Source organism: Drosophila innubila, chromosome X (assembly GCF_004354385.1).
Source record: "Drosophila innubila isolate TH190305 chromosome X, UK_Dinn_1.0, whole genome shotgun sequence".
Lineage (NCBI taxonomy): Eukaryota > Metazoa > Arthropoda > Insecta > Diptera > Drosophilidae > Drosophila > Drosophila innubila.
Genome location: NC_047626.1, coordinates 17415391 through 17432420, shown reverse-complemented (window position 1 = coordinate 17432420; position 17030 = coordinate 17415391). Strand labels below are relative to the sequence as shown.

General features: G+C 35.9%; 1 protein-coding gene across 1 annotated transcript in view; it reads left to right on the top strand.

The window, feature by feature from the left end:
- Positions 1–17030, top strand: part of LOC117782969 (basement membrane-specific heparan sulfate proteoglycan core protein) — a 109055-nt gene that overhangs the window by 13386 nt on the left and 78639 nt on the right. The gene's annotated exons all lie outside the window — the stretch shown is intronic.

The following is a 17030-nucleotide window of genomic DNA, read 5'->3' as shown; positions in this document are numbered from 1 at the left end:
ACTGACCTCAAAACCCTGGACAGACATCTGGGCAGCAAGACATACAGACAGACAGACAGACAGACAGACATACAGACAGACAGACAGACGGACAGACAGACAGACAGACGGACAGACAGTTTGTCAGGCAGTCAATCTGTGTGACTTGACTTGAAGGAAAAACTGTCAGCATCCACAACAATAAGTATGATCGATTGCGGTTTTCTTGTTTAGCTTTCGGTTATTCATGAGTGTAAATCATATTCAAGTAATTTTTGTACTCATCACAGCATTGTGACTGTGAGGTCAAAACTATTGTAATTTTATCTTTTATCATTTTTTCTTGAACAAACTAATAGATACATAAACATAAACAGTCAAATGTCGATAGTTCATTTCTTTAAGTTTCCACAAGATTTCTTTTAATTTAACCTTTAGAATTTTTTCTAAATATGGAAATGTTAACATTAACAGACTGTTACGCTCTGTAATACCGTGTTAACATTGTTTTACTTTCCTCTTATGCATTTTGAATTTGAATATATTCAAATAACTTTATCAATAGTTGAACGATTAGAAATGATTTGATTACAATTTGTGCAATACTATCGAGCTATAGTGCTATAGAGGAGTACATTGACATTTAAGTATAATGAAGGTTCAGTCAACTTTTTAGTCTGTTATTGCTCTGTCAAAGAGAGATCGAATTTCGAAGTGCTCACTCGTATTGCTAAAAGCTTCATATTCATATTCAAACCCATACTCATACTCAAATGCCTGGAACTCCCCCCTTGACTGAGACATTTTGTTTGTGGGTTGTGCAGTGTTGTTGTTATTGTTTCGTCTTGACCAATGCCCATAAGGAAGTTGACCACACAAAATAAAATGAAAATAAATATAAATATAAAAAAAAATAAATAAATAAATAACACTGCTGAGGCTATTAAACAATAACTCAACTATGCGTAGTTGTGTGCTTGTGTGTATACTCAGTCAGTAACATATACTCACACTCACACTCACATTCACACTCACATTCACGTTCAGTCACTCAGTAAGTCAGTCAGGTAATTAAGTTTAAAGTTGAGACACAGGCACAAAAACATAAAAAGCGAGCGAGAATTGTGACGCCTTCAGCGTTGACAACCAGTCGCAGTCGCAGTCACAGTGATCAGTCACAGTGAACAGTCACTAGTTGCAGTCAGCAGACTGACCTACAACGAAGCCGCTGACTCGCCGGCGTCGCTGTCGACGTCTCTGTCGACGTCGCCGTCGTCTGTGCGTGCCTAATGAGTTGTTGTAATGCTAAACCCAACAAAAATTGCATATAAATAAATACATGCACACACACTGTATATGTATATATATATATATGTTTGTACATATATCTGTCTATGCACACACACACACACACACACACACATTTCAACAGTCTGGCTTTTTGTGAGTGACTGTAACATATTACAAACTCGTTGCCCCTTTGCCCCCAAAAGCAGCCACAGCCTCAGACATTTGAAAATTTGTTTGTCAGTTACTCGATGGCAAGTACAGTGATCACTGCCTACACCAAAGGCCAGCATCACAATTGCTTGACTAACAGATACGAGTTCTTTATGCCATTTAGGCGACCTGCTAACAATACTCTTAAATTAAAATGTTTCCAAATTCCGTTTCTAGTTTCGAACATATCAGAGATGATTATAAACCAATACCAAATATTACTGCTAAATATTATTTTATATATATTATGCACAACTAATGATTCCATCCTTTTATACGCACCATATAAATAACTATATATAAAGAAAAATGTGGTACTTTATTGATTTCAATGACCTCGATGAAGGTAATTGCGATTCTTATGATATAAGTATCAATTATTTTTTAATTTATATAGAAACTTTTAAGAAAACTGGAATTAACATCAAAGACGAATTAGATCCAGAAGATTTTAAACTTAAAATTTAAGTTCACACGATTTTGTTTTGATCATAAAGATTATCAAACTTCGTTGTACTCAGTATGAAGTAATAGTTTCAAGTTAAAAATTGTACTTAATCTAAAACAAATGACTTTTTCGAAAAACCTTTTTAACTTTCTTTAAAGTTATACATTTTTTTTGGGCTTGAGAATTTTACTTGAAATAGGAACGAAATTTTTGACTTTAGTAATTTTAATATTAGTGAGAAATCAAGTTTGAAATGTTGCGTTTGAGGAGCAAAATATGTTACTTGGTTTTTTCGCTTTGTGCAAGGCATAATTTATTTATGAAATTAAAGAAGTGTTTACAACCATATTGCACTGTATGTCTATGTGTGTGTGTGTGTGTGTGTGTGTGCGTGTGTGTGAGTGTGTGTGTTCGAGGTAGCTTTGCACGGGCTTAAAACAAATTGCACGCAATTAAACACGCTTCATGCGGCGACTTCGTCGACAACTGTGAACCGGCAACGACAACAACAACAACAGCAACAACAGCAACAACAACAACAGCAACAACGGCACCGACGAGCGGTTGCCATTTACGATTTGCATCGGGCCATCGGCAAGTGGCAACAGCAGCTGACTAACTGTAAGCGTGCAACAGCAACAACAGCAACAACAACAACAACAGCAACAACAACAACAACAACAACAGCTAAAGGAGGCACAACACCACCAACGAACTAACACCGCCGGCGCCAGCCTCGAATTTTGGCTGCAAAAGTTAGCCTTTTCATGGCTATATAATTTAGCTGTTAACATCTTGATGGTCGATTGGCGGCTGTGTTTGATTAATGGAGGCTTGACGGGACCAAAAGAAACAAAGCAACAACAACAACGGCAACAACAGATGTAGTCACAGTGCAGACGATCGTAATTATGATGATCATCATCAATGGTCGATCGATCAGCGATTGTCGATTGCCGATTGTCGATCTGTGGCTTTTTTTTTATAGCTGCCGGGCAATTTAAAGTCAAAGTCGATATGAATTCATAGCCGATGCAAATTGCATATAAACTTAGCGCCAGTGGCGTCATGATTTATGCATACAACAAATACAACCAACAACACCACCAACAACAACAAAAAAGGAACAACAACAATGGAGTGCAGTCGACAATTGTGGGCAATGATATCATATCATCACCCAGACTCACATGACATCATCGATTGTCGTTGCTCCTCTGGCAACTGTTGCACCAAGAGAATGACACAGATCTCAGTTGGGCGGTTAATAGAGATGGTCGCGTGTAGAGATGGGCACGGGCCCGAATTCTATTTATCAAGCCCAGCCCGGTCGGGCCCGGTTAAATTTTCAAAAAGATTCGGCCCGTTTCGAAATTATTATATAATACAAACAAAGTTAAAATTTGTTTTCCACACTCTCCATTTTTTTTTGCAAAATCGAACAAAATTTGAAATTATTGTTGTTATGTAAAAACCTGACATTTTTCTATGCTAATTTTAGCGATTCATATGTTTTTCCTAATATTTACGCATTTCACGGGTAAAAAATTAAGCTTAATAAAAAATATCAATGCAAATCGATAAAAGAAATGCGGAAATGATATTAACAGCGAACTATTATAGAAAAATTTTATCAGTCCATATGAAAACGTGACTTTTCGGGCCTACCGGGCTTCGGCATTTTTGCTGCGGCCCGGACCCGAACGAAAATAGGCCCGTTGGATTTTAAAGAGGTCCGCGGTACACGAAGCCCGAAAAGGCCCGTGACCATCTCTAGTCGTGTGACACGAGGACAACAACACGACAAACTGACACATACCTTGCACTTCTAGTTACTAAAAAAATTAGTCAATTGGGGTAAGTCCCCTAAATTATATCTGCCCTTGCTAGAGATGAGACATAACTCAGTTAGCACTAAACTGTCAGTAGTCACAATATTCAGTCACAGTCTGCCACAACTTAAACGCTTGATAACAGTTTTAGCTAGAACAAAGTCATTTCTGTGACACATTTGTCAGACTGAATAATCGGCCATGATTTCAATACGATTCTTGTTAAATTTATGATCCTTCAGTTTAAATAATGATTAAAGTGCAGTACACGACATTGGTCACTGTATTTTGTATTTTTGCTATGCACATTATTCAGTTAAAACACTGACGTTAGAACTGAAGTTAACTGATGAATTTTCTTATACTTTTCTGAAGGTTTACCAAGTGTCAAGTTTGATAATAATTAATCATTTTAATAAGCTGCCATTGACACTTGGCATTTATCAACACTGGCATATGTATACAAAAGTTACAGTGTTGCTCAATCCCTCACTCACTGAAAAAATGCATATATATTATTTTACAAAGAAATAAAAAATTTTTAGTTTTTGTATTTTTTTTTCTAATAAAACTAATGAGAAATATTGAAATCCATTGGGTTACACTTTCTTAAAAAAATATAAAAAGCAAATTAGGTTGTTGTTTTATTTTGTCCAAAGAGTGGCCTTATTAACTGTTTTAAGATAAGCTACACCAAATAGATAAATATAAAAAAATTACTGAAATAAATTTAATTCATCATTATAAGGATTGATATCGCAAATCGAGGATATTAAACCGAAAGGAATATCAGTTTTAGTTATGTTTTCGGTTATGTCTGTATTTTGTTTTTTTGGTTATCGGTTACAAAAAGTTCGGCTTCGAAACGTTATGCGGTTTATGTTTTATATATTTCGGGCTTGAAATACTTTAATTAGTTTGAAAAACGCTGATAAAACCTTTAGAACATAATTAAATTTAATGCTTGATTGAACCGAATAAGTAAATCGGTTACTATTCGGATCTTTCGGTTTAAATTTGATCGGTTTTGGTATTATAGAAAAGATCTGTTTCTCTTTGGGCTACAATTACAATTTCAATCGGTCAATACCGGTTTAAGGTTACGGTTTTGATAACGATCTGGCAGCACCATGCAACTGCCTTGTTAAGTTGGCTGCACCTGCAACTGTCAATTAAACTAACTGAAGTTAATGTAGCCAACTTTAGACTGTTTGTTACAATGTGATATGATCATAGTTATTTAGCATAATTCGTTGACATTTAAATGTCACAATTCACGACTTGTCGTTTGACACGACAGATGCTGGCCCCCCTCCACCTGCTACGTGCTACGAGAATACCCCACCCCACCCCTATCCCTACCTCTGTCCCATCCCCTGTTGCCCTGCCGTTATTCATCCGTATTTTTTTTTTTTTTTTGCCATTCGCTGTTGCTGTGGTTACAAGGTCGTTGTCTGGCGATATGGGCGGCCACAAAAAGGGTTAAAAGGTCAGATTTCTAATTGCGCAGCACACAGAGCACACGAAGCTGCGACATGATTGCTGAAAACTGTGAGAAGTTTTGGGGATGAGCAGGTGGGGGCAATGGGCCAACTTAGTAGCCAAAGTTTAGACAAATTAAAACTGAAACACTCGTGGCCACAAAAATACACTCGCCAGACTTCGAACAACAACTTTGTCTGCTTTCTCTCTCAGTGCTTTGAGAATTTGTTGTAGCTGCTGTTGTTGTTGCTGCTGCTGTTGTTGTTGTTGATTGTTGTTGGTCAAATTAAATTGTGTGCAAATTGTAAAGTACGCGCCAACAGGAAGCCAAAATGCCGACGTTACCCAAACTCTGACAACGACTCCGGGTTCTGATTCTGATTCTGTTCTGGTTCTGGCTCTAGTCTGAATTTGGTATGGAACGGAACTTACGACTAATTGAGCTCAGATTTCAGAGCAGCCTTATTTCTGGCGTTCTCATAAGGTCTCAGTGGTCGGTCGGTTGGTCGGTTGGTCTTGGCTCAAAATTCTCAAAAACTCGACTCTGGCCACCTGCAGCTTGTGGCGCCTCATTAAGATGCCACCCCAAATGCTGTCTTACCAAAGGCAATTGTTAATATTCTTCAAATCAAATGCAATCGATATATAAAATCAGTGAAAACAAATACAGAAGATATTAATACAGAGAAGAAAACGGCCTAAAGAGAATCACCCAATAAAAGAAGGGTGGCAAGGGGACTGCGGGTTGCAGAAATTGAAACAAACATATCGAAAAGCACGCGGTTTTGGCTGTTGCTTATCAGCCGGCTGTTTGGCTATAAATAACAATAATAACAATAACAACAGCAGCAGCAACAACAGCAATATGTAATAAAAACGCACAGCAGCAGCAACAACAACAAAAGCAATAACCAAAACAACAGCAACAACAACAACAATAGAAATAGCAACAAGTGCTGTTGAAGCTGAAATTGCGTAAATGCTTTTTATAGAAGTTCAAGTCATTGAATTCAGTTCCTCAAGACCAAAATGCGGCCAACGGGCAACTAACTTATACACACACATCACACACACACAAATCACACACACACACACGCCTACATACACACAACATATTGGCCTTTCATAATCAGTTATAAAACTCAACAAAAAGCGAAGGAAAAAAAACAAACATTTGAGGGGCAACGAAATTTAAAGTTGCGTTGATGAATTTGTCTAGCCTCAAATAACAATTCGTTTTCATTTAAACAAATAATGATCAATAAAAAAACAACAAATGTGAAAAAAGAATTGTAATAACAATAACAACAAACAAATTGCGCCAAATTTGGAAGCTGAAATCTCAAGTTGAATCACAATTAAAAAAGAATAAATAAATTTACATGAAATGACTCGAATTGAATTTATTACCCAAAAAATTATATTATTTTAACAATACTGAATTGGAAACACCAAATAGTTAAGTAGTGTTTAAGTAAATATTAAAAAAATATATATTTAATTGTATTATAGAATACTTAAAAAAATATAATAAGCTGAAACTGTTGTATAGAATATATAATATTGCTAGAAATATAATGGAATACAGCAATATAGGAATTTTTTTGATATATTCTATAGAATTCAATGCTTAAGTGACATTTATTAAACCAATTTCTTAGAACAATTGGCGAACTTAAAAAACAAATCCCATTTCTGTACAATGCAGAAAAATAAACTAAATGAATTAAGTAATATCAGTTTAGTTGAAAGCACAAGCAACAATCACCAACTTGTTGCATACTTTCAGCTACTGTGCTGCTTCTTCTTGCCGTTTAGTGCTGCCAACTGGGCGCAAAGTGCAATTCGTTAGAAGCTGCGACCGTCTGAAATCATTTCTATAAATATGCTTTTGGACTCAAGTTAACAACATATGAATGCAAAATTATTACCAATCATTCACACACACACACACACACACACACAGAACAAAACTGAGAGTGCTACACGTGGTGAATATGCTGAGCAGCTGCCATTAAAAGTCCGCAACGGAGGGACATAAAAAGTCAAAAACAAAACGATGAAACGACTCTAAGCACCGACGATACGATTACGAGTATTACAAAATACTTACTTTCGAGTCCAGAGTACAAAAACAAAAAACAAGTACGCCACATTAAAACCGCACATAAAACTTTGCAACAATAAAGTACGCAAAATACCGCGAAAAACAAAACGAAAAAAAATTCAAAAATAAAAAGAGAATGAAAAAAAAAAAACATGAATAGCAAAAAAGTATCATAATAATAATAATTAAACAGCAAAACGTGTAAAGATTCGAGATTCAAGAATTGCGTGTAAAGCAACAGTTTAATATGCTGTGATATTTAGTTGGAAGCAAGTTGAAAATTTAATTTTTTTATAGGCTGCTCACACAATTAAGAGAGAGAGAGAGAGAGAGAGAAGAGTCAACTCAAGACTTTTGTAGTACTTGCCTCGCAGTGGTTTCTACTCTCTATCTCTTTTTTTTTGCTATTGAAAATTGGTGGCAAATTATAAGCTAATTGGCAACATTAATTACGCACAATGGCAGCTGGAGGGTATAGTGGAGAGGGGAGAGGGGATGGAGCTGCTGGCCAGGTCAAGTATCTAATGCTCAATTACAAATTGGTTGTTTTGCCTGCCGCGAGGGTTGGCAAACTACTTAATGTAGACAAATGACAACGCAAACGTTGCTGCCACCTGACATCGGTGGCAGTGGCAGTGGCAGTCACTGTGGCACTGCAGTGGCAGCATCATCAACATCATGGCAGACTGTGTGGCACGTTTCGTCTAAGTGCCGCAAATTACGCACGCAAATTGGCTTTGTTATCGCTCTCTCATTCTAATTTTGCCCATGCACTCTTTCACTCGCGCAATCTTTGCCCTGTCTCTTTCATATGCATATCAGTCAATAGTTTGTTGCAAGTGTCTCACTCAGTGTGTGTGTGTGTGTGTGTGTGGCAACGCAACTGGTCAACAGCAGGCGCTAAATTTGGCCATTAAACGTGGCTTAGTTGATCAAAAGTGTTCCATAGACAATAGCGACTAGCTCAAGTTTTATATATGTACAATGTACATTGTACGAGTATGTGTATGTGTAAGTGTGTGAAGCGCCACAAACTGACAACTTAATATGAGGCACGAACCAAGTGACACCCAGGCTGTGTGCTGAAGTGTGGCAACCACCAAACGGAGCGTGTGGCAAGCGGGAAGGAGAAGAAGGAGGAGATGGGGGAGTGGGGATGGGAGGGAGGTTGCACGTCAAAAGTCAGCCGACAACTTAAAGGCGTTAATGGTCGTTTGTTTTATGAGAAATTGCCAAAACGTGAGCGGCATGATGAGCATGTTGCCGCAAGTGGCACGACCACACGACCACACGGCCAACGTCAATGTCTCAGTCTCAGTCTCTGTCTCTCCAAAAGTTGTAAAAATCTGCGCTGGCAACGACGACTTTGTATAACATCAAAGCGCCAGGATCAACAGTCGACGAGCGTGCTGGCATTTTTTTTTTTCGCCTCATCTTCCTCTTTCCCTTGTGAGGAGCAAAAGCCAAAAAAAAAAAAATAAAAGACGACGACGTGCTACAGCTCCAAAAGATGGTAACAGGGGGTTACAGCATTTAAATGAGTTGCATATTGTATGACTATATCTAGTACACACAACAACAACAACAATAACAACAACAAGAGCAGCACAGATTTATCAAGTGCTAAAAACAATGACATTGTCAGCTTCAACTTCAACTTCAATCTCAATCACAACCTCAATCACAGTGCTGTCATAAACTAGCTGAAATTTTAGCTACTTTCAATTTCATACCTATTGTCAGTCAACTATCGTTTAGTAAGTTATCGATAACAGTCAGTTTTGCAGCTTACAATTTTGTAGGGCGGAAGTTTGGCATTGATTACTATTTTTAGTTTTATCAACTGAATTTTATGCTTTTTACTGATACTGGTTTAGTTGACAATACTCGCAAATGTGGGTATGAAGAAATTTAGATACTAAATTTAAATAAATTTCATAATAGATACACTGAAAACAAAGACTAACTTCTAAAATCAAGAACATTCATCTTAAATATTTTGTTCTTAAAATAAGAATATACAAAATATACAAAATACTAAAACTAAGATTATCAATCCAAAAAATCTTAAAATCTTCTTATTAGGATAAAAATTTTAAATTGTTAGGAAAGTATAAATATGTACTATATCGTATGAAACAAATGGTGGCCCAGTGGCGCTCTGGTTGTGAAGATTAACAGATTAAAATAACATTTATTAAATTACTAAAACAGAATAAAATGTAAATAAATCAAAATTAAAAAAAAAAATTATTAATATAAAAAATAATGTTTATTTATTTTATTTTCTTATTTTAATTTTAAGAACATTTATTCTTAAAATAAGAACTTGGTCTTATTTAAAATGTTCTTTAAATCATGATGTGTTCTCTTAATTTAAGAATTTTATGTTGTCGACGCAGTTTTTAGACCAAAAATCTTAGTTCTGAGACCAAAATCTTTATTTAAGAACATTTTTTCTATCAGTGTACGTTTTACACTTTAATGAAATCAGCTTTTTTCACATTTTTCCAACAGTACAAAAGTTGTCAGCTCTAAAGCTTCAGATTCGTTGTTGTGTGCTTTGAACTTTGGCTTCATGGCATTTCCCCTTGCCACACACTCTCACACACACTCCCGCACACACTCTCACACACACACAGTTCCAGAAATCCATTCACAATTTCTGGCAAATTCGCATGCAGGTGTCACTTGTGTGTGTGTGTGTGTGTGTGTGTGTGTGTGTGTGTGTGTGTGTAGGAATGTAGCTAATATACATCATATTCTATATCATATAGACAACCTTATGTTCATTTGTCTAGTGTTGCTGTTGTTTACTTTTATTCACACATTGAATTTAATTTCCTGCCATTGTGAATGAATGTCGTCCAGGTCTCACAGGGTCCAGTGAAAAGATCAGGAGATATAAACAGACAGAGACAAAAATATAAGAGAGAAAGGGGTCGGTAAACAATTTAATGAAATTAAACGTTTTTATTTAAACCGCAAGGATTGAGCGGACATTGAACCATAATTCGATATAGAAAATCTGTTCAAGCAAAAAGCAATTTGATAACCTATTCTCAAATGTATAATCGTTAGTAAACCAATTGGAATTTGCAACTATTTCAGCATTTCTAAATACTCAAATCAAACAGTTTAAATCGCTTTGTTGCCATTCACTTGAAATAAAATATGTATATCAAATTTACCTCGACTCAAATAGACAATAAGCAGTTTTCAGTGTTATATGAATTCCCATCACTAATCGTTTGGGCTGTAAGTTAATTAGAACATACAAATCGAGTTAAGTTCCTTCTTATAAATAATATTGTCATTTGTCTGACTGTAGTTCATTTTAATTGACAGTCTACTCAGTTCGCTAGAATTTCATCTAATCAAATAATTTAAGTCGCTTTAAAAGCAATTATTTAATCCAAGAATCAATTAGATCCAGAGAAGGAAATCAAATGGGATCAGAAAATTAAATTCGTCAGTTAATCGATTGGAATTTTCTGGACACTAGGAAAAATTAAGCCAAATCTCAGGATTTATTTCGTCACAAATTCGAAATCTTATTGCTTTTATCAAATTAAATCTGTCTGGCGGCGTTTATTTGATATAGGAGTAAATGGAACTATGTCATATTCACCTCATCTGATATGAATAATCGTTCCATTCCAGTAATCGTTTAAGCTGCAAATAGAGCGGAATCGAGAATGTACAAATAAAAAAAAAGAAGAGAAGAAAAACAAGACGAGAAACTAATTAAATCAAAGCAATTGCAAAAAATTTACAGTTTAATTAAGCCAAACAAATTGCAATACACACACACACACACGCACATATATGTATGTATAATATGTATTCAGAGGAAATTGACTTGGAGAATTTTGTAGTCTATTTTCTGCTCTAAATATTTCCTGCTGTGTTGACCTGACAACAACGTGTGGATTCAGTTTCACATCAGAGCATCTCAAGCAAATCAACGTCCAATGCAATGCAATGCAATGCAATTGCCGTGTCCCAGGTCCAGGTCCAGTTCCATGTCCAAGTCCAGGTCTGGGTTCAGTTGATGCATTTTGCATCGAAGACACTCAGCTCAGCTCAGTTCGGTTTGTCGGCGGCGGCTTTATGAAGATTGACGCACTGCACTTAAATCGCGCGTAATCTTTTTCGGAGGCGTCAATTGCTTTGCACTTGCCCCAAAGACCCAAATACTTTGGCTGCACTTGATGCTGATGCCTCGTTGTATATTAAGCACACCCCAACACACACACACATACACATACACATATATATATATATATACAGCCATATACTTAACAAGCGCGGCATACGCGGCGTATGCGCAACGTGCAAGGAACAGGAGCAGCAGCTGAGGCAATTGCCTTGCCATTTGCCATTTGCCAGTTGCCAATTACCTTGACGTTAGTTTTTAATCAAATTTTCACATGTTTTTCCAGTTGCCGTTACTTATAATTGTGGCCAACAACAGCAACAACAACAACAACAACAATTGCAACCAAAACTCAATTCTCTGTCTATTTGATTCTTTTTTTTTTTGGGCCTGCCACATGTGTGTAATTGTGTGCGTGCGTGTGTGTGTGTGTGTGTGGCCACAAATTTGTGCAGTCAGTTAGTCAGTCGGTCTGAATAAGTTTTTCCTTTTTGTGCGCTATCGATTGCTCGCAATTGTCTAGGCGAAAAGCGATTTTCAGATTTTCACATTGACTCAACATGCGAGTAGATGAAAATAAATTGCCAGCACACATGTGCCGCAAAATTTATGAGCAGGGGGCAAGCAAGCAAACGTTTGGCATTTGTGGCAACTCGCCCTCTGTAATTTTTGTATACCCTATATACTCTGTACTCAATTATAGAGAGTATCATCAATGCCGACGTTGCTCAGTTCACAGATATATAGTGTTGATATATTTGCATGTTTTTATTGCTAATATCTTCAACTATCTTAATTTTTACTCACATTTCTGGACATGTAAAAGAATTTAAGTCATAAATCCATCCACAATTTGAGAGTTTTCCTGATAGATTGATTACGAAAATATCAAGGCAATTCAATTCAATTTATTTTAATAATTTAGAAATATTTTGCGAGCTAAAAGTTTTAAAAAAATAATTGATAGTTTTGTAATATTTACAATAATGATGCGTTCAAGAGCTTGTATTTATGGTGAAATATTTATTTGCTAATAAACTGCCAAATATTTAGATAAATCAAACTGAAATTCAAGCAGGCTCTAAAATCTAATGCAATCTGCTTTCGATCACATATCTGGAACGTGGCCAGCTGGGTAATTTCTAGTCAAGCAAACTCCACATGTTTTGCTTGTTTTTTATTTTCTCCACTATTTTTTTTTTTTTGTCTAAATTTTTTAGCACATATTTGCAGGAAATGAGCGAAAATCATTGTCTATGTCTGTGGGCCGGCCTAATTTGCCAGCAAAGTCTCTCATTGCATTTTTTCTTCTTTGGTTTGATTTTGTTTGCTTTGCGGTTTGCTACTGTCTATTTTCGGTTTGGGTTCAATGAACGCGCCTTGGAGCCGACAGACTGAGTCAGTTGAAAGGGACAAAGATGTAGGAGAGGGGGCAGAGTGAAAATGGGAGAGAGAGAAAGAAAACAAGGATAGCTGTTGCAAGTTGGATGACAACACCTGCAGCGACCTTGACGACTGTTTTTACGTGTGTGGCACAGTTATTTGTGTCAGCCAACAAGCAACAAGTGCAGATTCTTCTTACCAACCCTCTCCACCCCTCCCTACCTCTTTCTGTTCCTCATCCCCTGTCTGTCTATTGCAATCTTTGTTGTATTTTCATAAATATCGCAATTGGTTCAAGGACATTTTCGTTGCCGTTGTTTTATTGCACGCACAATGCAAATATTTAGCACATTCTTCACTTTTCATTTTTCACATGGTATTGTTTGTTTTACGCTGCGTATGCTTAATAATAATTCATTTAGCTGCGTGGGTGTTGGCACAGTTTGACAGCCACAGGCTGATGTATATGTGCATTACACATACATTAATTATAATACGTATATTTAGTAACAATTAACGTTGTTGCAAATCTGTGCCAATTGTTAGCCACATGCGAATTATCATCATTTTAATAATTCATTAGAAATATATAAACTTAAAGTCAACATAGAAGACTCTCTTATATGCAGTTAGTTTGTGAGAAAACGTAAGATTGTAGAAATATTTGGGTTAATCTAATAGAGTTGAGACAAACTTTAACAAAAGAAATACTTTCAATGAATGAAAAGATCGACGATGGGATTTATCTTCATTTGGGAGCAGAGAGCTAAGAAAATCAGTCTTTAGACTGCTCGATGGCTTTGTAGCCTAAGATTGCAGATACAAATTTTAGACTTAAGCCTTATATGGATTCAATTCTGTACACATTAGACTTAAGTCTTTTTGGAAACCTTAAAATCTAAATACTATACTGAGAATGATTTCTCAATACTTATTCGGACAGAGCTTCCGACCTCAGCTGGAGATGATTGTTAGGGACTGGACAAAACTCCAAAAAAAATTAAATAATCAAGATGCTGTCAGATTTATTTATTAAAGGTAGTGTTTTCTTAAAGAACTTTAAAAAAAATATTTTTTTCTAACACAATTTAAAAGAATATACCATTTTGAACACCACTAATTAAAGAACTTAAGATATCAAAACAAGACACTTATCGTGCCCGAACCAGACCTCTTTCTAAAAGAAAGTAGTCCGCTTTAAAGAAATATAATTACAAACATTTCAAACTATTTTATATTTTGCTGTCTACAATTTTATTTTTGGTTGGTTTAGAAACATTGAAAAAATAATAAAAAATAAAACAAAACAAAATAATTGTTATGTATAAAATCATATAACCAAAGTTTGATGAAAAATCTTGTTTTTAGGAGCTTTAAAAAAATAAGCAAATTCCAATCGAAATTCAAATACTTTCTATCTCTCTCTCTCTCTCACACACACACTCATACATACACACACATGTCAATATGGCAACAGACAAAGAAGGCAAATAATAACAGCAATATCAACAATAAATACCAACAAAAAGGAAGACGAACAAAATGCCAAAACAAAAGTTTAAAGATGCGACACGTGACCATGCAGCTTCATAAGCCAGCATAACACCCCCTCTCCCCATCGCCTCCTCGCTCCTTTCCCCACCCCCCCAGGCACATCTTGATTTAAGCAAACTGAGATATCGATACTTTAGTTCCCACTCTCTCCCTATCTGTCTTTGTCACTCTCTCTTTCTCTTTCTACACCACTCTCTCTGCCTTATCCACCTAGTCTTGGGTCCAGACAATGTCGCAGACACAGTGTAGACAACGTTAAAGTCAGCCACAAAGCAGACAAACAAAATGACAGAAACAACAACAGCAAAAACAACAACAACAACAACAAAACCAAGAATCGAAAGCCATGAGAAAAATTGCCGCACACAAAAGTTTGTTCAACTTATATTGTTGTTGTGGGTATTACATTTTGTTATTCTTGTTACTCGTTTTGTTTTATTTTTGTGTACTTTTTTTTTTTTTTTTTTTTTTTTTGTGTTTTTTGATTGATAAATTTCAGCAGAATTTCAAGTGGTTCAGTTTCCGCTTTGGGCTTTCCTTTCATTCTGCTCGAGAATTTCCACAAAGATCGAATTGACGAATGCAACTAAAGAGAGACATGCAATAACATAAAGATTCCCCAACTCTCTTCCCTTCCCTGTCCCTACCCACCTAAAATCATGCAGCTATCGCCACCTGTTCGACATGGCCAGCTTTATCGAGAAACCTTATCGCCGTTTATCAATGGGCGGCAAGTGGTGCACGGCGTGTGCCCGGGTGGTGCAGTCAGTACAATGCACATTTGGCCCACATTTCATAAATTCTCAGGCAGGCAGACAGCGGGAGAAAGAGAGAGAGAGAGTGTGATAGAGAGAGGGTGAGAAGGGAAAGAGTGGCAATATCTTAAATAATAGATACGGTTGAACCTATTGAGCTGAAATACAGTCGAACTTCACTATAATGCACTGAAATATTTAAAAAGTAATTTAAAAAAATAATGATTTAAATAAAGTCTCTTCTTCAATAAAAAACTAGAAATTATAATACGATCGCAATGATTTCAGAACTCATTACAATTAAGATAGATTGCTTTTAATCTTCGATTTCTCTCGATTAACGTGTCAGCAAGTTGAGTGGTAAAATTCTTTAAAATTTATAGAAGCCTACAAAAAAAGTTTGGTGTCTCTAGCTCTCATAGTCTGTGGGATCAGACGGACTATATATATGACTATATCGACTAAGTTGTTGCTGCTGATCAAGAATATATATGTTTTACTGCGTCGAAGACTTCTCCTTATACCTGTTACGTAGAATTTTCTGCTAAGAAATTTAAAAAATATCTCAAAAGGAACTTTATTTACTCGTAGTACTGTCAGACAGATAAGATGAGATATTTAGGTTTGTTCAATTTAATGATGATGGTGCACATGTTGCATGTTCGAGTCGAGTACAACAAACATACAAAAATACATACATACATACATACATATGTATGTATGTTGGTTGGACATTGGCACTTATCATACAACAACAACGATTGAAATATGACGTAGCACACTTGAGTAGGGAACTGAGACTGGGAATGGAATATCGAAGATGGGGATGGGAGTAGCCAAGGCAGAAATCAAAAAACTTAAATATAAAAATCAATACGTTAAGTAAATGGTCATAAAAAAATTGACACTTGAAATCAATTCTCAATTAAAAATAGCTGTCCGATTCAATGCAGGCGGCAACTTGTTGTTGCCTGCTCTATAAAGACAGCAATAAATTGATCAACAGCAAACAAAGAAACTTTTCGAAATTGTATTTACATTGAAAACTGTAACATTCTAAATCATTTCAAAACGCCACATATTGTTATGAAAATATCAATTGCCGTGTATTCAATTTTCTTCTAATTGTTTCTATGCCCGCTATTTGATATAATATTACGATTTCAGCGAAACTTGCTTAACATATTTAAATAAGACTTATACCAAATGGTCAGATTATTTAAGACATCAAATGTGTACACGTATTCTGTGAAACTAATTGAGATATCTACAAAGAAATACACGATATTGACTTTTTTCAGACTAAAGGTTGATTTTTGACTGACTATTCCTGTGGCATGGAATTTCTTTTTCTAGATGAGATTCTGGCAAAATGAAAATACTCTCTGACAGACTATAAAAAGTCAGAATTTAATTTTTCTTTTCCCTTTTTTTTGTTTGGTTTAGTTGAGCTTAAATCGCATTATTGATATGTTTTCACTGATAACAAATAAAACTGAATAGCAACATAAACAGTTCGAGTGGTGACAATGCAAACTCAACACACTGTAAACGAAAGCAACCGTTAGAGCGGCGAGCTTTTGATTACTGTTAACATTAACAGCGGACTCTGCTAAGCGATGTGCTCAGTGCTTGTAAAACTGTGCAGCCGCCAACTTAGCAAAGAACAGAACCTATTTAAAGCTTTTTGGCTTCGACTTTTACTTGAAATGATTTTTGAAAGAAAAAAATTGATAAAAACTAAACGTATTTTCTGGTTAAAATGTATGACCATATATGATCATCAAAGCATATATAAATTTAAACAGTTTGAAGACAGAGAGGTAGAGAT